At 36.5% G+C, this 9,768-nt stretch overlaps 1 pseudogene; it reads left to right on the top strand.

Annotated features, from left to right (window-relative positions):
• Window positions 1-1,012: 1,012 nt before the first annotated feature.
• On the top strand, window positions 1,013-1,872 carry LOC101672061 (annotated as a pseudogene).
• Window positions 1,873-9,768: the final 7,896 nt, after the last annotated feature.

The raw sequence follows: 9,768 nt of genomic DNA, 5'->3' as shown, positions 1-9,768 counted from the left end.
AATTTATTTTATTTCATCTTATTTCATTTTATTTTGGCAAGAATATTTCTTAAGTAGTGCTATGTAAGTCTCATCGGTTGTTTTATCTTATGTTTTGAATTTCCGGAATAATGAGCTCTTGCCTAATTGAAATCTCCAGAGATGAACAATGATGGATTAAGTATAATTGTTATTAAGTGTAATTATCAATTTTAATAGATTTGTTACAACAGAATGTTGGGGTCCATTATCAAAGGATTGAGACTGAGACAAAGTGAAAGTTATGAAAAGCCTTATTCTATGCTAAGCATTAGAAGTGAGACCTACCGGCCAGGGCCGCCTCCGAAGAGAGCGACCCCTTCCCAATCTCACAGGCTGGTTTTATAGGGCATAACCGCAGACCCAAGATATGTGGCTTCTATTGTTAAGGTGTTTACTCCCTGAATCGATGCCTGGAACCACACCAGGAACTACGGGGGCGTTTATTCCTGGAATGAAGTCCGTGGATATAAACAACAATATGGCTACTTAGGCAATATGGAGTTGCTCTGGCTAGGCAGGCCCTAATAGTTAAACAGGTTTTAACATTAAATTGGCCCTAACAGTTACATCTCAGTATTTATTCTTCTTTTTGAACCTCAAATTGTTCTATCTTCAGCTAATGGTGGTCTCTTCATCTTGCCTCCTGTGTCCTTTTGTAGTCTGTGATAGAGTTTAGGTACAGGATTTCAGAAATGACAAGATGACTAGGCTCAACTTAGATATTTTTGATCACAGTTTAGAATCAGATATATCTTCAAGGAGCCCTGGTACTTCCTTTCAGTGGAAAATAATATTTGGAAATTATATCTCGGTGGTACGTTTGCATTTTCTACTGGGCTATCACCGTTTTTGAGCATTTTAGTAGGGGCCTAAGAGATATGCATTTAATTTATCTTAGAAAAAAAAAAGTAAATTCTACCTTTTCCTGCTGCTCAGACAGGAGTCCATACAACATTGTCCTAGGTGCCTGTGAGAAAGGTAAATGTTTGCTATGTCCGGACCCCGTGACATCCCAAAAATTAAGAAGGAGAATGTCCTTAAATTCCTTGCAGCAGGAACCCACTTAGGTGTCACCAAGCTTGACATCCAAATGAAACAGACCATGTACAAAAGGAAAAGTGATGGCATCTACTTCACAGATCTGAAGAGAATCAGGGAGAACCTTCTTTCGGCAGTTTCTTCCGCTGTTGCCACTGAAAATCCAGCTGATGCTCGGTATCATATCCTTCAAGAATACTGGCCAGTGGGCTGTGCTTTAAGTTGCAGTTGCCGGTGGGGCCACTTCTACTGTTGGCCACATTACTCCCGAAAACTTCACTAATCAGGTCCAGGCCTCTTTCTGGGAGCTGCAACTTCCAGAAGTTACTATATCCCAGAGCTGAGCACAAGCTTCTTACCGTGGCGTCTTAAGTTAACTTGCCAACCATTAGTCTGTTAACACAGATTCTTCTCTGTGCTATGTGGATGTGGTGTCCTCACACAACAATAAACGCCTGCTCGGTGGGTCTGGTGCGGCGAATTCTGTGCGCGGAGATTCTGCGCATGTGCGGCACTATTTCCCGGGAGCACCCGCCCTCAGTCCTATTGGATCTCTAATGGATCTCTACTTCCGCAGAGATCCTGAGGAGATTGAAGAGAGTACCGCTGCTAAAAATCTGTGAACCAGAAGGAATTTCAGGGTGAAAAGAGCTCTCTAGCACCTGAATTACTGTACCTAAACTTCACGTTGCGTTCTTTTCTGAAGGCACGCAGGTGCCTGCCACTGGTTCCCTCCTGAAGACTGGAGCAATGCAGCCCACCATCCCCACTGAAGACTGGTCTGCAGCCTCCACTGCTCATGCCACGGAATGAACATCCCCTGAGTGGTCTTAGGCTATTCTTTCATGGGCTCTTAAATAGAAGATGGAATATAAAGTTGGCAGAAAAAAAGTTCCAAAAAAAGTAAGTAAATAAACTACAAATTCATAAAACTGCAAATTTAAATTGAAGTTATAGGATTTTATTTAATTTGTTTGATTTATATCTTGATCTTGTCTTTTATACTGAAAATCGTGGTTCCTAGTGATACTAGTATAATAACATATATGCTGTAATCTATTTTGTGTGTAGTGGAGTATGTGTATATGCTCATAATAGTTTTAAAACTATACTAACATTAAACTTAATAACAAGCCCAGTAGCTGCAATTAAAGATCTAGTGATCTTTATTTTTGGATCCACTTAGGAGTATATTCAGTCAAAATTCTATTTTTAAGTTAATTGAGATAAATATCCATGCCATTATGCTACCAATTTTATATAAAATAACATTAGTGAGTTTCAATTTGGTTTTTATTTTAGGGATTGTCTCTCTTTTTAAAATTTAATGTTACCTTCCAAATACATAAAACATTAGCAGGTTCTAAGTTAAAAAACTATAAACAAGGCACATTAGAAAATATCTAGCTTTCATTCTTGTTCTTTCCAGCACCTCTCTTTTGTCCTCTTCCTATCTTAAGTTTACTATTTCTTCTAATTAATACTTGGTTTATCCCCTCACTATTTCTTTTTGAAAATATTAGCATATATGTGTATATGTGTATGAGCGTGTGTATGAATTCTTACACCTTTGTTACCCAAAAGGTACCCAAAGAGGTGTAACGTTTTTTCATTAATTCCTACAACTCTTGTGCTTTTACAAATAGTAGGAAAATAAGGAGCTTGTGCATTAGTCACTTAATATTTCTGTGAGTATATCTTTTTTTTTTTTTAAGATTTTATTTATTTATTTGACAGAGATCACAAGTAGGCAGAGAGGCAGCAGAGAGAGAGGTGGAAGCAGGCTCCCGATGCGGGGCTCAATCCCAGGACTCTGGGATCACAACCTGAGCCAAAGGCAGAGGCTTTAACCCACTGAGCCACCCAGGCGCCCCTCTGTGTGTATATCTTAAGGGCAGATTCCTAGAAGTGAAATTTCTGGGTCAAAGGATAAATGCCTGTTTATTTTTGCTAATTAATCATTTGCTAATATAAAATCTTAGAGGTGGTATGGTTTTGAATTTCTACTAGCAGTATATGAAAGTGATTGTTGGGTTCCTGGGTGGCTCAGTTCATTAAGTCTCTGCGTTTGGTTCAGGTCATGATCCCAGGGTAGTGGTATGGAGTCCCAAATCAGGCTCCTTAGTCAGCAGGGAGTCTAATCTCCCTCAGCCCCTCCCCACTGTTCCTGTTCACTTTCTCTCTCTCAAAAAGAACCCCCCCCCAAAAAAAAAAACTTTAAAAAAAAAAGGGGGGGGGAAGTGGTTGTTTTCTCACAGCCTTAACAACAGAATATTTTTTCAAAGTGTGATATGATGCCTCACTGTAGTTTCAGTGTGTATTTCTCTTATTATATATGTGCTTAAGGGCCATTGCTGGTTCTTCTTCTGTGAACTGTTTTTTTTTTAAATTTTGTTTTTATTTATTTGACACAGAGCGAGTGAGATAGAGAGGGAGGGAATACAAGTAGGGGGAGTGGGATAGGGAGGATCCGGCTTCACGGAGCAGGGAGCCCTATGTGGGGCTCCATCCCAGAATGCTGGGATCGTGACCTGAACTGAAGGTAGATGCTTAAATGACTGAGCCACCCAGGTGCCCCTGTGAGCTGTTTTCTATGTCATTTACCTATTTATTTTTCCTAAAGCTTTTGGACTTTATCTGCTTATTTCTTAGATTTTTTTTTTTTTCAGTAGCAATGTTTGCCCATGGTGTGTGTGATTTAGGATGCAAGTACTATATCATTGATTCTTCTCTCTCCTACCCTCCCTCCCTCCCTTCCTTTCTCTTCTTTATTCATACCATGCACATTTTTAGTATCTAAATGTTCAGGATTTTCCTTTTTTATTTTAGATTTTGAATCACAACAAAGCATTTTTTACCTTTCCTAAATAATAAAGGAAGTCACCTATATAATTTACTAGTACGGTTCTATTTTAGTATTTAGATACCTGATATATTTTAATAAGTTTTTGTGGTCTGTAATGCATCTTTTGATAGATAGCATTTTATTATTGGTTAATTATAAATATTTTTAAAAATCTCTCTTATGATTTTTTTTTTTAGATGAGTGAGTTGTTTAAAAGTAGTCTGTTTAGGGGCTCCAGGGTGACTCAGTCAGTTAAGTATCCAACTCTTTATCTCATGGTTGTTAGTTTAAATTTTGCATTGAACTCTGCTGGGTATGGAGCCTACTTAAAAAAAATAATAAAAGTGGTCTGTATAATACCACTTCTTTGACAATTTTTGAGACTTGCTTTATTAATTAGGTAGTCATTTTCTAAATGTTCAGTATGTACTTAAGTACTCTCCACATGTTGCTCCAGAGTTCTGCATATGACAATTAAGTAAATTGTGTAGACATTTGGTTCAAATTTTCTGTATCTTAGCTATTTTGTCTGCTTGGCTTGTAAGAAATTGAGTTATGTCGAAATCTTCAATGTTATTGGATTTGTCTATTTCAACTTGTAGTTCTGGCCAGTTTAGCTTCACATATTATAAGAGTGTTTTTTATATATTATAAGAGTATTTTACCCCATACAGGAATTAGCATTTTTATATATTCTTAGAGAACTGACACTTTTCTCTATATAAATATACTATGTGTATTTAATATATACTAAATCCATCCTGCTTAGGTCTATTTTTTTTCTGATGTTAGAATAATAGACTTAACTGTAATTTCATTAGCATTTTATTTATAAATTATTTTAATTTCAATTTTTACTTGACCTTGGGTTTTGGGTGTATGTATTATAAAGACCATATAGCCAAAATTGGTATTTTTATATAACCTGAAAATAATGTCTTAATTAATAAGTTTATTTCATAAATTTCTGAGAAGTAAGGGGTAGTTATTCCAGATTGGTCGACTGCACATTGGTTTCCAGAAAGAGTTGAGTTCATAAGTTCCTATAAAGCTCTGTGGAGATGAGTTATGGTCTGGTGACTAAGAAAACTACTCCTGGTATAGATTAAGGTTTGGGCCCCAGCCCCAGGTTATAGGAAGAGAGCATGTCAAATCTTGCTGCTATGTTGACAAATCAAATGGCTGCTGTCACATGGCTTGAACCTGAAGGAACAGGTAATGCTACCTATACTACAAATGTTGAAATTGCAGGTCAGGGTTAAAGCCAAGGTTCTGCCTTGTCAAATTGCTAATTTGTCTGGCTCCTGATCTAACCATAGAGAGACTTTATGCTTTCCATGGATTAATGATACTTAAAAGTGCCACAGCTCATATGTGAGGACTTTTTTCCAGTTTGAAACCTGCCTTGAAATTCTCTTCATTCCCCTAGAATTGAAAGGGTAATGTAGGATATACACACCAGTTATTGTTTTTATTTTTATGGGTTTTCCCCCCAAAACACTACTCTAGGAATGTTTGGTATCTGGACTTCTAGCCATATAAACTTTATATATGAAAACACATAAAATAAATACTGAATGCCTGATTAGTTTCTATACATTTCCTTTTCCTTTTAAGTTTGTTTTATATTCTCTGAGCTACTTTTTTTTTTAAAAGATTTTAAAAGATTTTATTTATTTATTTGACAGAGAGATCACAAGTAGGCAGAGAGGCAGGCAGAGAAAGAGAGAGGAGGAAGCAGGCTCCCCGCCGAGTGGAGATCCCGACGCAGGACTCGATCCCAGGACCCTGAGATCATGACCCGAGCTGAAGGCAGCGGCTTAACCCACTGAGCCACCCAGGCGCCCCTACTTTTTTTTTTTTAATTTGGGGATTATTTGAGCTATTTTTGTTTGCTTTCACATATCCTTTTTCCATCTAATGGTTTTGAATATATATAACAATTTTATTTATAACTAATATTTCATTCTGAATATTTTTTTAAAGATTTTATTTATTTATTTGACAGAAAGAGATCACAAGTAGACAGAGAGGAAAGCAGAGACTGGGGCGGGGGGAGCAGGCTCCCCACTGAGCAGAGAGCCTGATGTGGGACTCGATCCCAGGACCCTGAGATCATGACCTGAGCCCAAGGCAGAGGCTTAACCCACTGAGCCACCCAGGTGCCCCCATTCTGAATATTTAACACAATTTAAAGTGGATAATTCAAACACCTACTGACCAATACGAAGATCCTAGAACTCTTCAACTTTTATCATCCCAATTTTTACACGTATTAAGTATGTTTTATTTGCCCTCTTTTGAGCTCCATAGATTAAACTTATTGTTGCTATTGCTGTTATTCTTATTTTACACAGAAAATACTTGTTAGAGATGCTTACTTTTTTTCTTTTTTTCCTCACTGCAAAGCATTTTCATCAGTAAGTAGATTGTTTAGAAGTCTCTTCAGTGTAGACTTACTTGTAAAATCTCTCCATTTTTAAATATCCCCATTTTTCTCTCCTTGTTGAAAGACAGCTTTGCTAGGCACACACTATTAGGTTAACAATAATTTTTCTGAACAATTAGAAAATAGTATTCTACCATCTTTTGGCTTCCATGCTTGCTATTGAGTTTTTATTTGTTTTTCTAAGTGCTTTGTAAGTTTTTCTATTCATATTTAGGATTCTTCAGCATTACTCTTAGTATATCTAGGGATTGATTTTTTTTTTAAACTCTGCTGTATTTAGTATCTGTGCTTTCCAGTTACTCATTCATTCTTCATTTCCTTGCAGTTCCATCACTCTTCCCATATGCTTTTTAATTCCATCACTGCCAAATTAGCCCACTCAAAAGTCACCACGCCCTACCAGATTGATAATACAGTGTCTTTTACTTAGTTCTTGACCTCCCTTAGGCTGCCATAATTCTTTATATTTGATTTATTCATTTCTTAGAGTCTTTTTTCTTGGGCGTTTGGATGTGGTAGGCAAAACTCTAAAGATGTCTCCACCCCAAGATTTGGATGTGGTAGGCAAAACTCTAAAGATGTCTCCACCCCAAGATTCCTGCTCTTCGATTATTCAAACACTCATCTGGGAACTATAGTGAAGGGATCTTGCAGATATAATCAGAGTTCCAAGTCAGTTGCCCTTAAAATAAGGAGATTATCCACCTGACCTGACCCAATCAATTGAGTCCTTTGAAAGCAGGGTTTTCTCCAGCTTGGTTACAGAAAGGGAAATCAGAGAGATTCCAAGTACCAGAAGGAATTCACTCACCAATGCTGGTTTAAAGATGTAGTGGAGAGTAGGGTAGTGGTGCGAACGAATGTGGGCAGCCTTTACTTGCTGAGAGAGGCCCCTGACCAACAGCCAGCAAGAAAACGCGGACCTCAGTCCTACAGTCCTGTAGCTGTGGTTGAATTCTTCCAACAACTTCAGTGGGTTTAAACATAGATTATTCTCTGGAGTCTCCAGATAATAGACCAACTTGGCTGATGCTTTGATTTTAGACTGTGAGAACTTGTGCCCAAACCAAGATAACTGTGATAGGATAAATAGATAATGGCTTAAGCTGCTAAACTTGTGGTAATTTGTGATGCAGCACTTGTATGCATAAAAATTTGCTAAGAGGACAGATCTTACATTGAGTGTTTCAAAAAGAGAAGTATTTTGAAAACAAGAGAAAATTAATATTCTGGGACTCCCTACTCCTGGCTCTTCTCTAATCATTATGAGCATTCTGTCTCTGGCTTATTTTCTGGATTTTCTTCCTTTGTCCAATACTTAAAAGCTGGGATTTTCCACAGATCTTCAGTCAGTCACTACCTTTATAATTTTGTCACCCAAAACAAGAGTGCATCAATCTATGCAAAAGTTCTCTCTTTCTCTTTCCTTCTTCTTTATGAAGGAATTGATCTTATGTCTTTGTGTTTAAATAGCATTTGCAAATCTTGAGTATTCTCTCATGATTATTCAGCTTAAAGAAAAAGTTAAGGATAAATATAAAGAAAATAACCCTATACAATATTCTAAATTTGACACTAAAACTTCACGTACAATTTAATTGAATCCATAATTTTTAAGCTGTTCTGTTTTCTGTGATTTCTTTTCTAGTCCCATTCTGCCCTTATTGTCTATGTGATAATGTGTTGAATTTAATATTTTTATTAGGATTGTTTGCTAGTTGTTTCAAGTATATCTGTCAACTCTCCCCAAAGGTGAGGAATTTTTAGGCTTTTGCAAGTTGGGACTTAACCCTATTTTGGAACTCTACCCCCAAGAGAGCACAATTATGGGAACACTAAATATGTTTAATGCAAATTTTCAGACTTACAGAGAAAATGAGAACTGAAAAGAGGACTTCTATAATAAAGGGAGGGATGGGGATGCGCTTGCATTAGTTCCTACCACCACATTATCTTGAATTTCTCTCTACTGTCAACATTTTAACTCAGAAATACCAATACTACAATGCCACAACAGAGAAAGATAAAGACCATATTCAATTATTTTACTTTCCTTACCAAAAAAATGCATAAGTTCTTGTCCAGCATCTTCTGTATATAGCTACTCAAGCTATTTTCTTTTGGCCGTCTTAAAACACAAGGTTTTTCAAAGCAGAACCCTTGATTTGTTTTGACAGAGACAGCAAGGGGACATTTGACAAATGCTAAATAATCAACACCTAAAGATGTCTGACAGAGCTCGAAGATTATGCCTATTTAACTTGCTTTCTATAATGTTTAGCCTAGTCTTAAGCACAGCTGAGATCTAATAAACTCTTTCTCATGATAGATAATACCGTGAGGGCCATGGACTGTAGAGATCTCAGGTCATATCTGACCACTGTGCTTCTCCTTGGTCGAAATCTGAATTTATTCATGATTAGTTCTGCTTGCTACAGCAATCAGAAAATCTAAGAAGGTTGTATGGAAACCAAAGGGAAAAGGTGTGATGGATGTAGAAACAGTAGGAAATGATGAATGGTCCTACAGCCTCTCTGGGCAAGAGGTTTCAAAAGAGTACATACAAAAGAATAGATTTTCCTGTGCTCTGAATGTATTGTCAAGAAATAAACTACTTAAAATTCACTTTTTTAATGTACTCATTTGTCTTTTCTACATATCTCAACACACTCTTTTGCAAAAGCAAAATACCACAGCCTGATTAAATATTAAAAATACCCACACAGAGTCTGTGATAAAATGTCATAAGTGTCATCAGAGGCATTTCAGAATATTATAATGTAAGTTAAGTGAAAACAAAGGCCAAGAACTAAAAGAATGCAATGATTATTGATAATAAGATGATAATACTAGCTACTATTTATTAAACACTTTCTACCTGCTAGTCATATTGCTAAGCAGTTTATATAAATAAGCTCATTCAATATTTTTTAGAAGTATGGTTATGTAGACAAATGATAAAATGGAGGAAAGACTTGTCAAAAGTTATATAGCAAATACAGAGTCAGGATTTTTATCCCTTGGTGCCTTGCTCAGATTCTTAAAATCCATGAGATATGGCCTCTTAAAAAGATTTATCATTGATTTTTAATGTATTTTTAGAAATTGAGGGACTTTTGTTACAGATTTATATTTTATCTGATACTGTTTTCCTTGTGTCATCCTAAAAATCACTGTTTCAGAAAGAGAGTTGTGCTTCTGAACTACATTATTGTGCATTTACCTCCCTTATCTTATGTCAAATGATGCTAATGGATAAATTGTGAGAGGATAATGTGAGGTGTATTTAAGCAAGTAATGTGTCTTCATCAGGTTAGACTGTAAGTGAAGATGACATAGATTAAGGGAATTAGTGTGAAAAAAGCTTCATTTTTCTGGACAGTAATATGTTTAAGCACAAGTTGAAAATGTGAAT

This window comes from Mustela putorius, unplaced genomic scaffold (genome assembly GCF_011764305.1).
Source record: "Mustela putorius furo isolate JIRA1106 unplaced genomic scaffold, ASM1176430v1.1 tig00003836_pilon_pilon_pilon, whole genome shotgun sequence".
Classification (NCBI taxonomy): Eukaryota; Metazoa; Chordata; class Mammalia; order Carnivora; family Mustelidae; genus Mustela; species Mustela putorius.
This window is presented reverse-complemented; position numbering and strand designations above follow the sequence as displayed.